This window comes from Synchiropus splendidus, chromosome 1 (assembly GCF_027744825.2).
Source record: "Synchiropus splendidus isolate RoL2022-P1 chromosome 1, RoL_Sspl_1.0, whole genome shotgun sequence".
Taxonomy (NCBI): Eukaryota; Metazoa; Chordata; class Actinopteri; order Syngnathiformes; family Callionymidae; genus Synchiropus; species Synchiropus splendidus.
Genome location: NC_071334.1, coordinates 39,522,260 through 39,545,513, shown reverse-complemented (window position 1 = coordinate 39,545,513; position 23,254 = coordinate 39,522,260).

The window sequence follows — 23,254 nt, the reverse complement described above, 5'->3', positions numbered from 1 at the left end:
GCACATCAAATCTAAGCTGTCTGAAGTGTTTTTCGAAAGTTATCAACACTTTTATGTTTGGCGTTCCGAAACCCACCTTATCTCAGGCTGAAATGCGTTTTTGTGCATTGTGCCATAACTTTTCAGGGAAGCTTCAGAACATGAAATTTTAACCTCCCACTATAGCAGAAAGGGTCTTTCTAGTAGTTGCACATCTAATCTAAGCTGTCTGAAGTGTTTTTCGAAAGTTATCAACACTTTTATGTTTGGCGTTCCGAAACCCACCTTATCTCAGGCTGAAAAGCGTTTTTGTGCATTGTGCCATAACTTTTCAGGGAAGCTTCAGAACATGAAATTTTAACCTCCCACTATAGCAGAAAGGGTCTTTCTAGTAGTGGCATATAAAATCTTAGCTGTCTGAAGTGTTTTTCGAAAGTTATTAACACTTTTATGTTTGGCGTTCCGAAACCCACCTTATCTCAGGCTGAAAAGCGTTTTTGTGCATTGTGCCATAACTTTTCAGGGAAGCTTCAGAACATGAAATTTTAACCTCCCACTATAGCAGAAAGGGCCTTTCTAGTAGGTGCACATCAAATCTAAGCTGTCTGAAGTGTTTTTCGAAAGTTATTAACACTTTTATGTTTGGCGTTCCGAAACCCACCTTATCTCAGGCTGAAAAGCGTTTTTGTGCATTGTGCCATAACTTTTCAGGGAAGCTTCAGAACATGAAATGTTAACCTCCCACTATAGCAGAAAGGGTCTTTCTAGTAGTGGCATATAAAATCTTAGCTGTCTGAAGTGTTTTTCGAAAGTTATTAACACTTTTATGTTTGGCGTTCCGAAACCCACCTTATCTCAGGCTGAAAAGCGTTTTTACGCATTGTGCCATAACTTTTCAGGGAAGCTTCAGAACATGAAATTTTAACCTCCCACTATAGCAGAAAGGGCCTTTCTAGTAGGTGCACATCAAATCTAAGCTGTCTGAAGTGTTTTTCGAAAGTTATCAACACTTTTATGTTTGGCGTTCCGAAACCCACCTTATCTCAGGCTGAAAAGCGTTTTTGTGCATTGTGCCATAACTTTTCAGGGAAGCTTCAGAACATGAAATTTTAACCTCCCACTATAGCAGAAAGGGTCTTTCTAGTAGTTGCACATCTAATCTAAGCTGTCTGAAGTGTTTTTCGAAAGTTATCAACACTTTTATGTTTGGCGTTCCGAAACCCACCTTATCTCAGGCTGAAAAGCGTTTTTGTGCATTGTGCCATAACTTTTCAGGGAAGCTTCAGAACATGAAATTTTAACCTCCCACTATAGCAGAAAGGGTCTTTCTAGTAGGGGCATATAAAATCTTAGCTGTCTGAAGTGTTTTTCGAAAGTTATCAACACTTTTATGTTTGGCGTTCCGAAACCCACCTTATCTCAGGCTGAAAAGCGTTTTTGTGCATTGTGCCATAACTTTTCAGGGAAGCTTCAGAACATGAAATTTTAACCTCCCACTATAGCAGAAAGGGTCTTTCTAGTAGTTGCACATCTAATCTAAGCTGTCTGAAGTGTTTTTCGAAAGTTATCAACACTTTTATGTTTGGCGTTCCGAAACCCACCTTATCTCAGGCTGAAAAGCGTTTTTGTGCATTGTGCCATAACTTTTCAGGGAAGCGTCAGAACATGAAATTTTAACCTCCCACTATAGCAGAAAGGGTCTTTCTAGTAGTGGCATATAAAATCTTAGCTGTCTGAAGTGTTTTTCGAAAGTTATTAACACTTTTATGTTTGGCGTTCCGAAACCCACCTTATCTCACGCTGAAAAGCGTTTTTGTGCATTGTGCCATAACTTTTCAGGGAAGCTTCAGAACATGAAATTTTAACCTCCCACTATAGCAGAAAGGGTCTTTCTAGTAGGGGCATATAAAATCTTAGCTGTCTGAAGTGTTTTTCGAAAGTTATCAACACTTTTATGTTTGGCGTTCCGAAACCCACCTTATCCCAGGCTGAAAAGCGTTTTTGTGCATTGTGCCATAACTTTTCAGGGAAGCTTCAGAACATGAAATTTTAACCTCCCACTATAGCAGAAAGGGTCTTTCTAGTAGTTGCACATCTAATCTAAGCTGTCTGAAGTGTTTTTCGAAAGTTATCAACACTTTTATGTTTGGCGTTCCGAAACCCACCTTATCTCAGGCTGAAAAGCGTTTTTGTGCATTGTGCCATAACTTTTCAGGGAAGCTTCAGAACATGAAATTTTAACCTCCCACTATAGCAGAAAGGGTCTTTCTAGTAGTGGCATATAAAATCTTAGCTGTCTGAAGTGTTTTTCGAAAGTTATTAACACTTTTATGTTTGGCGTTCCGAAACCCACCTTATCTCACGCTGAAAAGCTTTTTTGTGCATTGTGCCATAACTTTTCAGGGAAGCTTCAGAACATGAAATTTTAACCTCCCACTATAGCAGAAAGGGTCTTTCTAGTAGTTGCACATCAAATCTAAGCTGTCTGAAATGTTTTTCGAAAGTTATCAACACTTTTATTTTTGGCGTTCCGAAACCCACCTTATCTCTGGCTGAAAAGCATTTTTGTGCATTGTGGCATAACTTTTCAGGGAAGCTTCAGAACATGAAATTTTAACCTCCCACTGTAGCAGAAAGGGTCTTTCTAGTAGGTGCACATCAAATCTAAGCTGTCTGAAGTGTTTTTCGAAAGTTATCAACACTTTTATGTTTGGCGTTCCGAAACCCACCTTATCTCAGGCCGAAAAGCGTTTTTGTGCATTGTGCCATAACTTTTCAGGGAAGCTTCAGAACATGAAATTTTAACCTCCCACTATAGCAGAAAGGGTCTTTCTAGTAGTTGCACACCAAATCTAAGCTGTCTGAAGTGTTTTTCGAAAGTTATCAACACTTTTATGTTTGGCGTTCCGAAACCCACCTTATCTCAGGCTGAAAAGCGTTTTTGTGCATTGTGCCATAACTTTTCAGGGAAGCTTCAGAACATGAAATTTTAACCTCTCACTATAGCAGAAAGGGTCTTTCTAGTAGTTGCACACCAAATCTAAGCTGTCTGAAGTGTTTTTCGAAAGTTATCAACACTTTTATGTTTGGCGTACCGAAACCCACCTTATCTCAGGCTGAAAAGCGTTTTTGTGCATTGTGCCATAACTTTTCATGGAAGCTTCAGAACATGAAATTTTAACCTCCCACTATAGCAGAAAGGGTCTTTCTAGTAGGTGCACATCAAATCTAAGCTGTCGGTAGTGTTTTTCGAAAGTTATCAACACTTTTATGTTTGGCGTTCCGAAACCCACCTTATCTCAGGCTGAAAAGCGTTTTTGTGCATTGTGCCATAACTTTTCAGGGAAGCTTCAGAACATGAAATTTTAACCTCCCACTATAGCAGAAAGGGTCTTTCTAGTAGGTGCACATCAAATCTAAGCTGCCTCAAGTGTTTTTCGAAAGTTATTAACACTTTTATGTTTGGCGTTCCGAAACCCACCTTATCTCAGGCTGAAAAGCGTTTTTGTGCATTGTGCCATAACTTTTCAGGGAAGCTTCAGAACATGAAATTTTAATCTCCCACTATAGCAGAAAGGGTCTTTCTAGTAGTTGCACATAAAATCTTAGCTGTCTGAAGTGTTTTTCGATAGTTATTAACACTTTTATGTTTGGCGTTCCGAAACCCACCTTATCTCAGGCTGAAAAGCGTTTTTACGCATTGTGCCATAACTTTTCAGGGAAGCTTCAGAACATGAAATTTTAACCTCCCACTATAGCAGAAAGGGCCTTTCTAGTAGGTATACATCAAATCTAAGCTGTCTGAAGTGTTTTTCGAAAGTTATCAACACTTTTATGTTTGGCGTTCCGAAACCCACCTTATCTCAGGCTGAAAAGCGTTTTTACGCATTGTGCCATAACTTTTCAGGGAAGCTTAAGAACATGAAATTTTAACCTCCCACTATAGCAGAAAGGGCCTTTCTAGTAGGTACACATCAAATCTAAGCTGTCTGAAGTGTTTTTCGAAAGTTATCAACACTTTTATGTTTGGCGTTACGAAACCCACCTTATCTCAGGCTGAAAAGCGTTTTTGTGCATTGTGCCATAACTTTTCAGGGAAGCTTCAGAACATGAAATTTTAACCTCCCACTATAGCAGAAAGGGTCTTTCTAGTAGTTGCACATCAAATCTAAGCTGTCTGAAGTGTTTTTCGAAAGTTATTAACACTTTTATGTTTGGCGTTCCGAAACCCACCTTATCTCAGGCTGAAAAGCGTTTTTAGGCATTGTGCCATAACTTTTCAGGGAAGCTTCAGAAAATGAAATTTTAGCCTCCCACTATAGCAGAAAGGGTCTTTCTAGTAGGTGCACATCAAATCTAAGCTGTCTGAAGTGTTTTTCGAAAGTTATCAACACTTTAATGTTTGGCGTTCCGAAACCCACCTTATCTCTGGCTGAAAAGCATTTTTGTGCATTGTGGCATAACTTTTCAGGGAAGCTTCAGAACATGAAATTTTAACCTCCCACTATAGCAGAAAGGGTCTTTCTAGTAGGTGCACATCAAATCTAAGCTGTCTGAAGTGTTTTTCGAAAGTTATCAACACTTTTATGATTGGCGTTCCGAAACCCACCTTATCTCAGGCTGAAAAGCGTTTTTGTGCATTGTGCCATAACTTTTCAGGGAAGCTTCAGAACATGAAATTATTGCCTCCCACTATAGCAGAAAGGGTCTTTCTAGTAGTTGCACATCAAATCTAAGCTGTCTGAAGTGTTTTTCGAAAGTTATCAACACTTTTATGTTTGGCGTTCCGAAACCCACCTTATCTCTGGCTGAAAAGCGTTTTTACGCATTGTGCCATAACTTTTCAGGGAAGCTTCAGAACATGAAATTTTAACCTCCCACTATAGCAGAAAGGGCCTTTCTAGTAGGTGCACATCAAATCTAAGCTGTCTGAAGTGTTTTTCGAAAGTTATCAACACTTTTATGTTTGGCGTTCCGAAACCCACCTTATCTCAGGCCGAAAAGCGTTTTTGTGCATTGTGCCATAACTTTTCAGGGAAGCTTCAGAACATGAAATTTTAACCTCCCACTATAGCAGAAAGGGTCTTTCTAGTAGTTGCACACCAAATCTAAGCTGTCTGAAGTGTTTTTCGAAAGTTATCAACACTTTTATGTTTGGCGTTCCGAAACCCACCTTATCTCAGGCTGAAAAGCGTTTTTGTGCATTGTGCCATGACTTTTCAGGGAAGCTTCATAACATGAAATTTTAACCTCTCACTATAGCAGAAAGGGTCTTTCTAGTAGTTGCACACCAAATCTAAGCTGTCTGAAGTGTTTTTCGAAAGTTATCAACACTTTTATGTTTGGCGTACCGAAACCCACCTTATCTCAGGCTGAAAAGCGTTTTTGTGCATTGTGCCATAACTTTTCATGGAAGCTTCAGAACATGAAATTTTAACCTCCCACTATAGCAGAAAGGGTCTTTCTAGTAGGTGCACATCAAATCTAAGCTGTCGGTAGTGTTTTTCGAAAGTTATCAACACTTTTATGTTTGGCGTTCCGAAACCCACCTTATCTCAGGCCGAAAAGCGTTTTTGTGCATTGTGCCATAACTTTTCAGGGAAGCTTCAGAACATGAAATTTTAACCTCCCACTATAGCAGAAAGGGTCTTTCTAGTAGTTGCACACCAAATCTAAGCTGTCTGAAGTGTTTTTCGAAAGTTATCAACACTTTTATGTTTGGCGTTCCGAAACCCACCTTATCTCAGGCTGAAAAGCGTTTTTTTGCATTGTGCCATAACTTTTCAGGGAAGCTTCAGAACATGAAATTTTAACCTCCCACTATAGCAGAAAGGGTCTTTCTAGTAGTTGCACACCAAATCTAAGCTGTCTGAAGTGTTTTTCGAAAGTTATCAACACTTTTATGTTTGGCGTTCCGAAACCCACCTTATCTCAGGCTGAAAAGCGTTTTTGTGCATTGTGCCATAACTTTTCAGGGAAGCTTCAGAACATGAAATTTTAACCTCCCACTATAGCAGAAAGGGTCTTTCTAGTAGGTGCACATCAAATCTAAGCTGCCTCAAGTGTTTTTCGAAAGTTATTAACACTTTTATGTTTGGCGTTCCGAAACCCACCTTATCTCAGGCTGAAAAGCGTTTTTGTGCATTGTGCCATAACTTTTCAGGGAAGCTTCAGAACATGAAATTTTAACCTCCCACTGTAGCATAAAGGGTCTTTCTAGTAGTTGCACATAAAATCTTAGCTCTCTGAAGTGTTTTTCGATAGTTATTAACACTTTTATGTTTGGCGTTCCGAAACCCACCTTATCTCAGGCTGAAAAGCGTTTTTACGCATTGTGCCATAACTTTTCAGGGAAGCTTCAGAACATGAAATTTTAACCTCCCACTATAGCAGAAAGGGTCTTTCTAGTAGTGGCATATAAAATCTTAGCTGTCTGAAGTGTTTTTCGAAAGTTATTAACACTTTTATGTTTGGCGTTCCGAAACCCACCTTATCTCAGGCTGAAAAGCGTTTTTGTGCATTGTGCCATAACTTTTCAGGGAAGCTTCAGAACATGAAATTTTAACCTCCCACTATAGCAGAAAGCGTCTTTCTAGTAGTTGCATATCAAATCTAAGTTGTCTGAAATGTTTTTGGAAGGTTATCAACACTTTTATGTTTGGCGTTCCGAAACCCACCTTATCTCAGGCTGAAAAGCGTTTTTGTGCATTGTGCCATAACTTTTCAGGGAAGCTTCAGAACATGAAATTTTAACCTCCCACTATAGCAGAAAGGGTCTTTCTAGTAGTTGCACATCAAATCTAAGCTGTCTGAAGTGTTTTTCGAAAGTTATTAACACTTTTATGTTTGACGTTCCGAAACCCACCTTATCTCAGGCTGAAAAGCGTTTTTACGCATTGTGCCATAACTTTTCAGGGAAGCTTCAGAACATGAAATTTTAACCTCCCACTATAGCAGAAAGGGCCTTTCTAGTAGGTGCACATCAAATCTAAGCTGTCTGAAGTGTTTTTCGAAAGTTATCAACACTTTTATGTTTGGCGTTCCGAAACCCACCTTATCTCAGGCTGAAAAGCGTTTTTGTGCATTGTGCCATAACTTTTCAGGGAAGCTTCAGAACATGAAATTTTAACCTCCCACTATAGCAGAAAGGGTCTTTCTAGTAGTTGCACATCTAATCTAAGCTGTCTGAAGTGTTTTTCGAAAGTTATCAACACTTTTATGTTTGGCGTTCCGAAACCCACTTTATCTCAGGCTGAAAAGCGTTTTTGTGCATTGTGCCATAACTTTTCAGGGAAGCTTCAGAACATGAAATTTTAACCTCCCACTATAGCAGAAAGGGTCTTTCTAGTAGTGGCATATAAAATCTTAGCTGTCTGAAGTGTTTTTCGAAAGTTATTAACACTTTTATGTTTGGCGTTCCGAAACCCACCTTATCTCAGGCTGAAAAGCGTTTTTACGCATTGTGCCATAACTTTTCAGGGAAGCTTCAGAACATGAAATTTTAACCTCCCACTATAGCAGAAAGGGCCTTTCTAGTAGGTGCACATCAAATCTAAGCTGTCTGAAGTGTTTTTCGAAAGTTATCAACACTTTTATGTTTGGCGTTCCGAAACCCACCTTATCTCAGGCCGAAAAGCGTTTTTGTGCATTGTGCCATAACTTTTCAGGGAAGCTTCAGAACATGAAATTTTAACCTCCCACTATAGCAGAAAGGGTCTTTCTAGTAGTTGCACACCAAATCTAAGCTGTCTGAAGTGTTTTTCGAAAGTTATCAACACTTTTATGTTTGGCGTTCCGAAACCCACCTTATCTCTGGCTGAAAAGCGTTTTTGTGCATTGTGCCATAACTTTTCAGGGAAGCTTCAGAACATGAAATTTTAACCTCTCACTATAGCAGAAAGGGTCTTTCTAGTAGTTGCACACCAGATCTAAGCTGTCTGAAGTGTTTTTCGAAAGTTATCAACACTTTTATGTTTGGCGTACCGAAACCCACCTTATCTCAGGCTGAAAAGCGTTTTTGTGCATTGTGCCATAACTTTTCATGGAAGCTTCAGAACATGAAATTTTAACCTCCCACTATAGCAGAAAGGGTCTTTCTAGTAGGTGCACATCAAATCTAAGCTGTCGGTAGTGTTTTTCGAAAGTTATCAACACTTTTATGTTTGGCGTTCCGAAACCCACCTTATCTCAGGCTGAAAAGCGTTTTTGTGCATTGTGCCATAACTTTTCAGGGAAGCTTCAGAACATGAAATTTTAACCTCCCACTATAGCAGAAAGGGTCTTTCTAGTAGGTGCACATCAAATCTAAGCTGCCTCAAGTGTTTTTCGAAAGTTATTAACACTTTTATGTTTGGCGTTCCGAAACCCACCTTATCTCAGGCTGAAAAGCGTTTTTGTGCATTGTGCCATAACTTTTCAGGGAAGCTTCAGAACATGAAATTTTAACCTCCCACTATAGCATAAAGGGTCTTTCTAGTAGTTGCACATAAAATCTTAGCTCTCTGAAGTGTTTTTCGATAGTTATTAACACTTTTATGTTTGGCGTTCCGAAACCCACCTTATCTCAGGCTGAAAAGCGTTTTTACGCATTGTGCCATAACTTTTCAGGGAAGCTTCAGAACATAAAATTTTAACCTCCCACTATAGCAGAAAGGGTCTTTCTAGTAGTTGCACATCAAATCTAAGCTGTCTGAAGTGTTTTTCGAAAGTTATCAACACTTTTATGTTTGGCGTTCCGAAACCCACCTTATCTCAGGCTGAAAAGCGTTTTTGTGCATTGTGCCATAACTTTTCAGGGAATCTTCAGAACATGAAATTTTAACCTCCCACTATAGCAGAAAGGGTCTTTCTAGTAGGTGCACATCAAATCTAAGCTGTCGGAAGTGTTTTTCTAAAGTTATCAACACTTTTATGTTTGGCGTTCCGAAACCCACCTTATCTCAGGCTGAAAAGCGTTTTTGTGCATTGTGCCATAACTTTTCAGGGAAGCTTCAGAACATGAAATTTTAACCTCCCACTATAGCAGAAATGGTCTTTCTAGTAGTTGCACATAAAATCTTAGCTGTCTGAAGTGTTTTTCGATAGTTATTAACACTTTTATGTTTGGCGTTCCGAAACCCACCTTATCTCAGGCTGAAAAGCGTTTTTACGCATTGTGCCATAACTTTTCAGGGAAGCTTCAGAACATGAAATTTTAACCTCCCACTATAGCAGAAAGGGCCTTTCTAGTAGGTATACATCAAATCTAAGCTGTCTGAAGTGTTTTTCGAAAGTTATCAACACTTTTATGTTTGGCGTTCCGAAACCCACCTTATCTCAGGCTGAAAAGCGTTTTTACGCATTGTGCCATAACTTTTCAGGGAAGCTTAAGAACATGAAATTTTAACCTCCCACTATAGCAGAAAGGGCCTTTCTAGTAGGTACACATCAAATCTAAGCTGTCTGAAGTGTTTTTCGAAAGTTATCAACACTTTTATGTTTGGCGTTCCGAAACCCACCTTATCTCAGGCTGAAAAGCGTTTTTGTGCATTGTGCCATAACTTTTCAGGGAAGCTTCAGAACATGAAATTTTAACCTCCCACTATAGCAGAAAGGGTCTTTCTAGTAGTTGCACATCAAATCTAAGCTGTCTGAAGTGTTTTTCGAAAGTTATTAACACTTTTATGTTTGGCGTTCCGAAACCCACCTTATCTCAGGCTGAAAAGCGTTTTTACGCATTGTGCCATAACTTTTCAGGGAAGCTTCAGAAAATGAAATTTTAGCCTCCCACTATAGCAGAAAGGGTCTTTCTAGTAGGTGCACATCAAATCTAAGCTGTCTGAAGTGTTTTTCGAAAGTTATCAACACTTTAATGTTTGGCGTTCCGAAACCCACCTTATCTCTGGCTGAAAAGCGTTTTTGTGCATTGTGGCTTAACTTTTCAGGGAAGCTTCAGAACATGAAATTTTAACCTCCCACTATAGCAGAAAGGGTCTTTCTAGTAGGTGCACATCAAATCTAAGCTGTCTGAAGTGTTTTTCGAAAGTTATCAACACTTTTATGTTTGGCGTTCCGAAACCCACCTTATCTCAGGCTGAAAAGCGTTTTTGTGCATTGTGCCATAACTTTTCAGGGAAGCTTCAGAACATGAAATTATTGCCTCCCACTATAGCAGAAAGGGTCTTTCTAGTAGTTGCACATCAAATCTAAGCTGTCTGAAGTGTTTTTCGAAAGTTATCAACACTTTTATGTTTGGCGTTCCGAAACCCACCTTATCTCAGGCTGAAAAGCGTTTTTGTGCATTGTGCCATAACTTTTCAGGGAAGCTTCAGAACATGAAATTTTAACCTCTCACTATAGCAGAAAGGGTCTTTCTAGTAGTTGCACACCAAATCTAAGCTGTCTGAAGTGTTTTTCGAAAGTTATCAACACTTTTATGTTTGGCGTACCGAAACCCACCTTATCTCAGGCTGAAAAGCGTTTTTGTGCATTGTGCCATAACTTTTCATGGAAGCTTCAGAACATGAAATTTAACCTCCCACTATAGCAGAAAGGGTCTTTCTAGTAGGTGCACATCAAATCTAAGCTGTCGGTAGTGTTTTTCGAAAGTTATCAACACTTTTATGTTTGGCGTTCCGAAACCCACCTTATCTCAGGCTGAAAAGCGTTTTTGTGCATTGTGCCATAACTTTTCAGGGAAGCTTCAGAACATGAAATTTTAACCTCCCACTATAGCAGAAAGGGCCTTTCTAGTAGGTACACATCAAATCTAAGCTGTCTGAAGTGTTTTTCGAAAGTTATCAACACTTTTATGTTTGGCGTTCCGAAACCCACCTTATCTCAGGCTGAAAAGCGTTTTTGTGCACTGTGCCATAACTTTTCAGGGAAGCTTCAGAACATGAAATTTTAACCTCCCACTATAGCAGAAAGGGTCTTTCTAGTAGTTGCACATCAAATCTAAGCTGTCTGAAGTGTTTTTCGAAAGTTATTAACACTTTTATGTTTGGCGTTCCGAAACCCACCTTATCTCAGGCTGAAAAGCGTTTTTACGCATTGTGCCATAACTTTTCAGGGAAGCTTCAGAAAATGAAATTTTAGCCTCCCACTATAGCAGAAAGGGTCTTTCTAGTAGGTGCACATCAAATCTAAGCTGTCTGAAGTGTTTTTCGAAAGTTATCAACACTTTAATGTTTGGCGTTCCGAAACCCACCTTATCTCAGGCGAAAAGCGTTTTTGTGCATTGTGCCATAACTTTTCAGGGAAGCTTCAGAACATGAAATTTTAACCTCCCACTATAGCAGAAAGGGTCTTTCTAGTAGTGGCATATAAAATCTTAGCTGTCTGAAGTGTTTTTCGAAAGTTATTAACACTTTTATGTTTGGCGTTCCGAAACCCACCTTATCTCACGCTGAAAAGCGTTTTTGTGCATTGTGCCATAACTTTTCAGGGAAGCTTCAGAACATGAAATTTTAACCTCCCACTATAGCAGAAAGGGTCTTTCTAGTAGTTGCACACCAAATCTAAGCTGTCTGAAGTGTTTTTCGAAAGTTATCAACACTTTTATGTTTGGCGTTCCGAAACCCACCTTATCTCAGGCTGAAAAGCGTTTTTGTGCATTGTGCCATAACTTTTCAGGGAAGCTTCAGAACATGAAATTTTAACCTCCCACTATAGCAGAAAGGGTCTTTCTAGTAGGTGCACATCAAATCTAAGCTGTCTGAAGTGTTTTTCGAAAGTTATCAACACTTTTATGTTTGGCGTTCCGAAACCCACCTTATCTCAGGCTGAAAAGCGTTTTTGTGCATTGTGCCATAACTTTCCAGGGAAGCTTCAGAACATGAAATTTTAACCTCCCACTATAGCAGAAAGGGTCTTTCTAGTAGTTGCACATCAAATCTAAGCTGTCTGAAGTGTTTTTCGAAAGTTATTAACACTTTTATGTTTGGCGTTCCGAAACCCACCTTATCTCAGGCTGAAAAGCGTTTTTGTGCATTGTGCCATAACTTTTCAGGGAAGCTTCAGAACATGAAATTTTAACCTCCCACTGTAGCATAAAGGGTCTTTCTAGTAGTTGCACATAAAATCTTAGCTGTCTGAAGTGTTTTTCGATAGTTATTAACACTTTTATGTTTGGCGTTCCGAAACCCACCTTATCTCAGGCTGAAAAGCGTTTTTACGCATTGTGCCATAACTTTTCAGGGAAGCTTCAGAACATGAAATTTTAACCTCCCACTTTAGCAGAAAGGGCCTTTCTAGTAGGTACACATCAAATCTAAGCTGTCTGAAGTGTTTTTCGAAAGTTATCAACACTTTTATGTTTGGCGTTCCGAAACCCACCTTATCTCAGGCTGAAAAGCGTTTTTGTGCATTGTGCCATAACTTTTCAGGGAAGCTTCAGAATATGAAATTTTAGCCTCCCACTATAGCAGAAAGGGTCTTTCTAGTAGTTGCACATCAAATCTAAGCTGTCTGAAGTGTTTTTCGAAAGTTATTAACACTTTTATGTTTGGCGTTCCGAAACCCACCTTATCTCAGGCTGAAAAGCGTTTTTACGCATTGTGCCATAACTTTTCAGGGAAGCTTCAGAACATGAAATTTTAACCTCCCACTATAGCAGAAAGGGCCTTTCTAGTAGTTGCACATCAAATCTAAGCTGTCTGAAGTGTTTTTCGAAAGTTATCAACACTTTTATGTTTGGCGTTCCGAAACCCACCTTATCTCAGGCTGAAAAGCGTTTTTGTGCATTGTGCCATAACTTTTCAGGGAAGCTTCAGAACATGAAATTTGAACGTCCCACTATAGCAGAAAGGGTCTTTCTAGTAGTTGCACATCTAATCTAAGCTGTCTGAAGTGTTTTTCGAAAGTTATCAACACTTTTATGTTTGGCGTTCCGAAACCCACCTTATCTCAGGCTGAAAAGCGTTTTTGTGCATTGTGCCATAACTTTTCAGGGAAGCTTCAGAACATGAAATTTTAACCTCCCACTATAGCAGAAAGAGTCTTTCTAGTAGTGGCATATAAAATCTTAGCTGTCTGAAGTGTTTTTCGAAAGTTATTAACACTTTTATGTTTGGCGTTCCGAAACCCACCTTATCTCACGCTGAAAAGCGTTTTTGTGCATTGTGCCATAACTTTTCAGGGAAGCTTCAGAACATGAAATTTTAACCTCCCACTATAGCAGAAAGGGTCTTTCTAGTAGGTGCACATCAAATCTAAGCTGTCTGAAGTGTTTTTCGAAAGTTATCAACACTTTTATGTTTGGCGTTCCGAAACCCACCTTATCTCAGGCTGAAAAGCGTTTTTGTGCATTGTGCCATAACTTTTCAGGGAAGCTTCAGAACATGAAATTATTGCCTCCCACTATAGCAGAAAGGGTCTTTCTAGTAGTTGCACATCAAATCTAAGCTGTCTGAAGTGTTTTTCGAAAGTTATCAACACTTTTATGTTTGGCGTTCCGAAACCCACCTTATCTCAGGCTGAAAAGCGTTTTTACGCATTGTGCCATAACTTTTCCGGGAAGCTTCAGAACATGAAATTTTAACCTCCCACTATAGCAGAAAGGGCCTTTCTAGTAGGTGCACATCAAATCTAAGCTGTCTGAAGTGTTTTTCGAAAGTTATTAACACTTTTATGTTTGGCGTTCCGAAACCCACCTTATCTCAGGCCGAAAAGCGTTTTTGTGCATTGTGCCATAACTTTTCAGGGAAGCTTCAGAACATGAAATTTTAACCTCCCACTATAGCAGAAAGGGTCTTTCTAGTAGTTGCACACCAAATCTAAGCTGTCTGAAGTGTTTTTCGAAAGTTATCAACACTTTTATGTTTGGCGTTCCGAAACCCACCTTATCTCAGGCTGAAAAGCGTTTTTGTGCATTGTGCCATAACTTTTCAGGGAAGCTTCAGAACATAAAATTTTAACCTCCAACTATAGCAGAAAGGGTCTTTCTAGTAGGTGCACATCAAATCTAAGCTGTCTGAAGTGTTTTTCGAAAGTTATCAACACTTTTATGTTTGGCGTTCCGAAACCCACCTTATCTCAAGCTGAAAAGCGTTTTTGTGCATTGTGCCATAACTTTCCAGGGAAGCTTCAGAACATGAAATTTTAACCTCCCACTATAGCAGAAAGGGTCTTTCTAGTAGGTGCACATCAAATCTAAGCTGTCGGAAGTGTTTTTCGAAAGTTATCAACACTTTTATGTTTGGCGTTCCGAAACCCACCTCATCTCAGGCTGAAAAGCGTTTTTGTGCATTGTGCCATAACTTTTCAGGGAAGTTTCAGAACATGAAATTTTAACCTCCCACTATAGCAGAAAGCGTCTTTCTAGTAGGTGCACATCAAATCTAAGTTGTCTGAAGTGTTTTTCGAAAGTTATCAACACTTTTATGTTTGGCGTTCCGAAACCCACCTTATCTCAGGCCGAAAAGCGTTTTTACGCATTGTGCCATAACTTTTCAGGGAAGCTTCAGAACATGAAATTTTAACCTCCCACTATAGCAGAAAGGGTCTTTCTAGTAGTTGCACACCAAATCTAAGCTGTCTGAAGTGTTTTTCGAAAGTTATCAACACTTTTATGTTTGGCGTTCCGAAACCCACCTTATCTCAGGCTGAAAAGCGTTTTTGTGCATTGTGCTATAACTTTTCAGGGAAGCTTCAGAACATGAAATTTTAACCTCCCACTATAGCAGGAAGGGTCTATCTAGTAGGTGCACATCAAATCTAAGCTGTCTGAAGTGTTTTTCGAAAGTTATCAACACTTTTATGTTTGGCGTTCCGAAACCCACCTTATCTCAAGCTGAAAAGCGTTTTTGTGCATTGTGCCATAACTTTCCAGGGAAGCTTCAGAACATGAAATTTTAACCTCCCACTATAGCAGAAAGGGTCTTTCTAGTAGGTGCACATCAAATCTAAGCTGTCGGAAGTGTTTTTCGAAAGTTATCAACACTTTTATGTTTGGCGTTCCGAAACCCACCTTATCTCAGGCTGAAAAGCGTTTTTGTGCATTGTGCCATAACTTTTCAGGGAAGTTTCAGAACATGAAATTTTAACCTCCCACTATAGCAGAAAGCGTCTTTCTAGTAGGTGCACATCAAATCTAAGTTGTCTGAAGTGTTTTTCGAAAGTTATCAACACTTTTATGTTTGGCGTTCCGAAACCCACCTTATCTCAGGCCGAAAAGCGTTTTTACGCATTGTGCCATAACTTTTCAGGGAAGCTTCAGAACATGAAATTTTAACCTCCCACTATAGCAGAAAGGGTCTTTCTAGTAGTTGCACACCAAATCTAAGCTGTCTGAAGTGTTTTTCGAAAGTTATCAACACTTTTATGTTTGGCGTTCCGAAACCCACCTTATCTCCGGCTGAAAAGCGTTTTTGTGCATTGTGCTATAACTTTTCAGGGAAGCTTCAGAACATGAAATTTTAACCTCCCACTATAGCAGGAAGGGTCTATCTAGTAGGTGCACATCAAATCTAAGCTGTCGGAAGTGTTTTTCGAAAGTTATCAACACTTTTATGTTTGGCGTTCCGAAACCCACCTTATCTCAGGCTGAAAAGCGTTTTTGTGCATTGTCCCATAAGTTTTCAGGGAAGCTTCAGAACATGAAATTTTAACCTCCCACTATAGCAGAAAGGGTCTTTCTAGTAGGTGCACATCAAATCTAAGCTGTCTCAAGTGTTTTTCGAAAGTTATTAACACTTTTATGTTTGGCGTTCCGAAACCCACCTTATCTCAGGCTGAAAAGCGTTTTTGTGCATTGTGCCATAACTTTTCAGGGAAGCTTCAGAACATGAAATTTTAACCTCCCACTATAGCATAAAGGGTCTTTCTAGTAGTTGCACATAAAATCTTAGCTGTCTGAAGTGTTTTTCGATAGTTATTAACACTTTTATGTTTGGCGTTCCGAAACCCACCTTATCTCAGGCTGAAAAGCGTTTTTGTGCATTGTGCCATAACTTTTCATGGAAGCTTCAGAACATGAAATTTTAACCTCCCACTATAGCAGAAAGGGTCTTTCTAGTAGGTGCACATCAAATCTAAGCTGTCGGTAGTGTTTTTCGAAAGTTATCAACACTTTTATGTTTGGCGTTCCGAAACCCACCTTATCTCAGGCTGAAAAGCGTTTTTGTGCATTGTGCCATAACTTTTCAGGGAAGCTTCAGAACATGAAATTTTAACCTCCCACTATAGCAGAAAGGGTCTTTCTAGTAGGTGCACATCAAATCTAAGCTGCCTCAAGTGTTTTTCGAAAGTTATTAACACTTTTATGTTTGGCGTTCCGAAACCCACCATATCTCAGGCTGAAACGCGTTTTTGTGCATTGTGCCATAACTTTTCAGGGAAGCTTCAGAACATGAAATTTTAACCTCCCACTATAGCATAAAGGGTCTTTCTAGTAGTTGCACATAAAATCTTAGCTCTCTGAAGTGTTTTTCGATAGTTATTAACACCTTTATGTTTGGCGTTCCGAAACCCACCTTATCTCAGGCTGAAAAGCGTTTTTACGCATTGTGCCATAACTTTTCAGGGAAGCTTCAGAACATAAAATTTTAACCTCCCACTATAGCAGAAAGGGTCTTTCTAGTAGTTGCACATCAAATCTAAGCTGTCTGAAGTGTTTTTCGAAAGTTATCAACACTTTTATGTTTGGCGTTCCGAAACCCACCTTATCTCAGGCTGAAAAGCGTTTTTGTGCATTGTGCCATAACTTTTCAGGGAAGCTTCAGAACATGAAATTTTAACGTCCCACTATAGCAGAAAGGGTCTTTCTAGTAGGTGCACATCAAATCTAAGCTGTCGGAAGTGTTTTTCTAAAGTTATCAACACTTTTATGTTTGGCGTTCCGAAACCCACCTTATCTCAGGCTGAAAAGCGTTTTTGTGCATTGTGCCATAACTTTTCAGGGAAGCTTCAGAACATGAAATTTTAACCTCCCACTATAGCAGAAAGGGTCTTTCTAGTAGTTGCACATGAAATCTTAGCTGTCTGAAGTGTTTTTCGATAGTTATTAACACTTTTATGTTTGGCGTTCCGAAACCCACCTTATCTCAGGCTGAAAAGCGTTTTTACGCATTGTGCCATAACTTTTCAGGGAAGCTTCAGAACATGAAATTTTAACCTCCCACTATAGCAGAAAGGGCCTTTCTAGTAGGTATACATCAAATCTAAGCTGTCTGAAGTGTTTTTCGAAAGTTATCAACACTTTTATGTTTGGCGTTCCGAAACCCACCTTATCTCAGGCTGAAAAGCGTTTTTACGCATTGTGCCATAACTTTTCAGGGAAGCTTCAGAACATGAAATTTTAACCTCCCACTATAGCAGAAAGGGCCTTTCTAGTAGGTACACATCAAATCTAAGCTGTCTGAAGTGTTTTTCGAAAGTTATCAACACTTTTATGTTTGGCGTTCCGAAACCCACCTTATCTCAGGCTGAAAAGCGTTTTTGTGCATTGTGCCATAACTTTTCAGGGAAGCTTCAGAACATGAAATTTTAACCTCCCACTATAGCAGAAAGGGTCTTTCTAGTAGTTGCACATCAAATCTAAGCTGTCTGAAGTGTTTTTCGAAAGTTATTAACACTTTTATGTTTGGCGTTCCGAAACCCACCTTATCTCAGGCTGAAAAGCGTTTTTACGCATTGTGCCATTACTTTTCAGGGAAGCTTCAGAAAATGAAATTTTAGCCTCCCACTATAGCAGAAAGGGTCTTTCTAGTAGGTGCACATCAAATCTAAGCTGTCTGAAGTGTTTTTCGAAAGTTATCAACACTTTAATGTTTGGCGTTCCGAAACCCACCTTATCTCAGGCGAAAAGCGTTTTTGTGCATTGTGCCATAACTTTTCAGGGAAGCTTCAGAACATGAAATTTTAACCTCCCACTATAGCAGAAAGGGTCTTTCTAGTAGTGGCATATAAAATCTTAGCTGTCTGAAGTGTTTTTCGAAAGTTATCAACACTTTTATGTTTGGCGTTCCGAAACCCACCTTATCTCACGCTGAAAAGCGTTTTTGTGCATTGTGCCATAACTTTTCAGGGAAGCTTCAGAACATGAAATTTTAACCTCCCACTATAGCAGAAAGGGTCTTTCTAGTAGTTGCACACCAAATCTAAGCTGTCTGAAGTGTTTTTCGAAAGTTATCAACACTTTTATGTTTGGCGTTCCGAAACCCACCTTATCTCAGGCTGAAAAGCGTTTTTGTGCATTGTGCCATAACTTTTCAGGGAAGCTTCAGAACATGAAATTTTAACCTCCCACTATAGCAGAAAGGGTCTTTCTAGTAGGTGCACATCAAATCTAAGCTGTCTGAAGTGTTTTTCGAAAGTTATCAACACTTTTATGTTTGGCGTTCCGAAACCCACCTTATCTCAGGCTGAAAAGCGTTTTTGTGCATTGTGCCATAACTTTTCAGGGAAGCTTCAGAACATGAAATTTTAACCTCCCACTATAGCAGAAAGGGTCTTTCTAGTAGGTGCACATCAAATCTAAGCTGTCTGAAGTGTTTTTCGAAAGTTATTAACACTTTTATGTTTGGCGTTCCGAAACCCACCTTATCTCAGGCTGAAAAGCGTTTTTGTGCATTGTGCCATAACTTTTCAGGGAAGCTTCAGAACATGAAATTTTAACCTCCCACTGTAGCATAAAGGGTCTTTCTAGTAGTTGCACATAAAATCTTAGCTGTCTGAAGTGTTTTTCGATAGTTATTAACACTTTTATGTTTGGCGTTCCGAAACCCACCTTATCTCAGGCTGAAAAGCGTTTTTACGCATTGTGCCATAACTTTTCAGGGAAGCTTCAGAACATGAAATTTTAACCTCCCACTATAGCAGAAAGGGCCTTTCTAGTAGGTACACATCAAATCTAAGCTGTCTGAAGTGTTTTTCGAAAGTTATCAACACTTTTATGTTTGGCGTTCCGAAACCCACCTTATCTCAGGCTGAAAAGGGATTTTGTGCATTGTGCCATAACTTTTCAGGGAAGCTTCAGAATATGAAATTTTAGCCTCCCACTATAGCAGAAAGGGTCTTTCTAGTAGTTGCACATCAAATCTAAGCTGTCTGAAGTGTTTTTCGAAAGTTATTAACACTTTTATGTTTGGCGTTCCGAAACCCACCTTATCTCAGGCTGAAAAGCGTTTTTACGCATTGTGCCATAACTTTTCAGGGAAGCTTCAGAACATGAAATTTTAACCTCCCACTATAGCAGAAAGGGCCTTTCTAGTAGTTGCACATCAAATCTAAGCTGTCTGAAGTGTTTTTCGAAAGTTATCAACACTTTTATGTCTGGCGTTCCGAAACCCACCTTATCTCAGGCTGAAAAGCGTTTTTGTGCATTGTGGCATAACTTTTCAGGGAAGCTTCAGAACATGAAATTTGAACGTCCCACTATAGCAGAAAGGGTCTTTCTAGTAGTTGCACATCTAATCTAAGCTGTCTGAAGTGTTTTTCGAAAGTTATCAACACTTTTATGTTTGGCGTTCCGAAACCCACCTTATCTCAGGCTGAAAAGCGTTTTTGTGCATTGGGCCATAACTTTTCAGGGAAGCTTCAGAACATGAAATTTTAACGTCCCACTATAGCAGAAAGAGTCTTTCTAGTAGTGGCATATAAAATCTTAGCTGTCTGAAGTGTTTTTCGAAAGTTATTAACACTTTTATGTTTGGCGTTCCGAAACCCACCTTATCTCACGCTGAAAAGCGTTTTTGTGCATTGTGCCATAACTTTTCAGGGAAGCTTCAGAACATGAAATTTTAACCTCCCACTATAGCAGAAAGGGTCTTTCTAGTAGTTGCACATCAAATCTAAGCTGTCTGAAATGTTTTTCGAAAGTTATCAACACTTTTATTTTTGGCGTTCCGAAACCCACCTTATCTCTGGCTGAAAAGCATTTTTGTGCATTGTGGCATAACTTTTCAGGGAAGCTTCAGAACATGAAATTTTAACCTCCCACTATAGCAGAAAGGGTCTTTCTAGTAGGTGCACATCAAATCTAAGCTGTCTGAAGTGTTTTTCGAAAGTTATCAACACTTTTATGTTTGGCGTTCCGAAACCCACCTTATCTCAGGCTGAAAAGCGTTTTTGTGCATTGTGCCATAACTTTTCAGGGAAGCTTCAGAACATGAAATTATTGCCTCCCACTATAGCAGAAAGGGTCTTTCTAGTAGTTGCACATCAAATCTAAGCTGTCTGAAGTGTTTTTCGAAAGTTATCAACACTTTTATGTTTGGCGTTCCGAAACCCACCTTATCTCAGGCTGAAAAGCGTTTTTACGCATTGTGCCATAACTTTTCCGGGAAGCTTCAGAACATGAAATTTTAACCTCCCACTATAGCAGAAAGGGCCTTTCTAGTAGGTGCACATCAAATCTAAGCTGTCTGAAGTGTTTTTCGAAAGTTATTAACACTTTTATGTTTGGCGTTCCGAAACCCACCTTATCTCAGGCCGAAAAGCGTTTTTGTGCATTGTGCCATAACTTTTCAGGGAAGCTTCAGAACATGAAATTTTAACCTCCCACTATAGCAGAAAGGGTCTTTCTAGTAGTTGCACACCAAATCTAAGCTGTCTGAAGTGTTTTTCGAAAGTTATCAACACTTTTATGTTTGGCGTTCCGAAACCCACCTTATCTCAGGCTGAAAAGCGTTTTTGTGCATTGTGCCATAACTTTTCAGGGAAGCTTCAGAACATGAAATTTTAACCTCCAACTATAGCAGAAAGGTTCTTTCTAGTAGGTGCACATCAAATCTAAGCTGTCTGAAGTGTTTTTCGAAAGTTATCAACACTTTTATGTTTGGCGTTCCGAAACCCACCTTATCTCAAGCTGAAAAGCGTTTTTGTGCATTGTGCCATAACTTTCCAGGGAAGCTTCAGAACATGAAATTTTAACCTCCCACTATAGCAGAAAGGGTCTTTCTAGTAGGTGCACATCAAATCTAAGCTGTCGGAAGTGTTTTTCGAAAGTTATCAACACTTTTATGTTTGGCGTTCCGAAACCCACCTTATCTCAGGCTGAAAAGCGTTTTTGTGCATTGTGCCATAACTTTTCAGGGAAGTTTCAGAACATGAAATTTTAACCTCCCACTATAGCAGAAAGCGTCTTTCTAGTAGGTGCACATCAAATCTAAGTTGTCTGAAGTGTTTTTCGAAAGTTATCAACACTTTTATGTTTGGCGTTCCGAAACCCACCTTATCTCAGGCCGAAAAGCGTTTTTACGCATTGTGCCATAACTTTTCAGGGAAGCTTCAGAACATGAAATTTTAACCTCCCACTATAGCAGAAAGGGTCTTTCTAGTAGTTGCACACCAAATCTAAGCTGTCTGAAGTGTTTTTCGAAAGTTATCAACACTTTTATGTTTGGCGTTCCGAAACCCACCTTATCTCAGGTTGAAAAGCGTTTTTGTGCATTGTGCTATAACTTTTCAGGGAAGCTTCAGAACATGAAATTTTAACCTCCCACTGTAGCAGAAAGGGTCTATCTAGTAGGTGCACATCAAATCTAAGCTGTCGGAAGTGTTTTTCGAAAGTTATCAACACTTTTATGTTTGGCGTTCCGAAACCCACCTTATCTCAGGCTGAAAAGCGTTTTTGTGCATTGTCCCATAAGTTTTCAGGGAAGCTTCAGAACATGAAATTTTAACCTCCCACTATAGCAGAAAGGGTCTTTCTAGTAGGTGCACATCAAATCTAAGCTGTCTCAAGTGTTTTTCGAAAGTTGTTAACACTTTTATGTTTGGCGTTCCGAAACCCACCTTATCTCAGGCTGAAAAGCGTTTTTGTGCATTGTGCCATAACTTTTCAGGGAAGCTTCAGAACATGAAATTTTAACCTCCCACTATAGCATAAAGGGTCTTTCTAGTAGTTGCACATAAAATCTTAGCTGTCTGAAGTGTTTTTCGATAGTTATTAACACTTTTATGTTTGGCGTTCCGAAACCCACCTTATCTAAGGCTGAAAAGCGTTTTTTGCATTGTGCCATAACTTTTCAGGGAAGCTTCAGAATATGAAATTTTAGCCTCCCATTATAGCAGAAAGGGTCTTTCTAGTACTTGCACATCAAATCTAAGCTGTCTGAAGTGTTTTTCGAAAGTTGTTAACACTTTTATGTTTGGCGTTCCGAAACCCACCTTATCTCAGGCTGAAAAGCGTTTTTGTGCATTGTGCCATAACTTTTCAGGGAAGCTTCAGAACATGAAATTTTAACCTCCCACTATAGCATAAAGGGTCTTTCTAGTAGTTGCACATAAAATCTTAGCTGTCTGAAGTGTTTTTCGAAAGTTATTAACACTTTTATGTTTGGCGTTCCGAAACCCACCTTATCTCAGGCCGAAAAGCGTTTTTACGCATTGTGCCATAACTTTTCAGGGAAGCTTCAGAACATGAAATTTTAACCTCCCACTATAGCAGAAAGGGTCTTTCTAGTAGTTGCACACCAAATCTAAGCTGTCTGAAGTGTTTTTCGAAAGTTATCAACACTTTTATGTTTGGCGTTCCGAAACCCACCTTATCTCAGGCTGAAAAGCGTTTTTGTGCATTGTGCCATAACTTTTCAGGGAAGCTTCAGAACATGAAATTTTAACCTCCAACTATAGCAGAAAGGGTCTTTCTAGTAGGTGCACATCAAATCTAAGCTGTCGGAAGTGTTTTTCGAAAGTTATCAACACTTTTATGTTTGGCGTTCCGAAACCCACCTTATCTCAGGCTGAAAAGCGTTTTTGTGCATTGTGCCATAACTTTTCAGGGAAGTTTCAGAACATGAAATTTTAACCTCCCACTATAGCAGAAAGCGTCTTTCTAGTAGGTGTACATCAAATCTAAGTTGTCTGAAGTGTTTTTCGAAAGTTATCAACACTTTTATGTTTGGCGTTCCGAAACCCACCTTATCTCAGGCCGAAAAGCGTTTTTACGCATTGTGCCATAACTTTTCAGGGAAGCTTCAGAACATGAAATTTTAACCTCCCACTATAGCAGAAAGGGTCTTTCTAGTAGTTGCACACCAAATCTAAGCTGTCTGAAGTGTTTTTCGAAAGTTATCAACACTTTTATGTTTGGCGTTCCGAAACCCACCTTATCTCAGGCTGAAAAGCGTTTTTGTGCATTGTGCTATAACTTTTCAGGGAAGCTTCAGAACATGAAATTTTAACCTCCCACTGTAGCAGAAAGGGTCTATCTAGTAGGTGCACATCAAATCTAAGCTGTCGGAAGTGTTTTTCGAAAGTTATCAACACTTTTATGTTTGGCGTTCCGAAACCCACCTTATCTCAGGCTGAAAAGCGTTTTTGTGCATTGTCCCATAAGTTTTCAGGGAAGCTT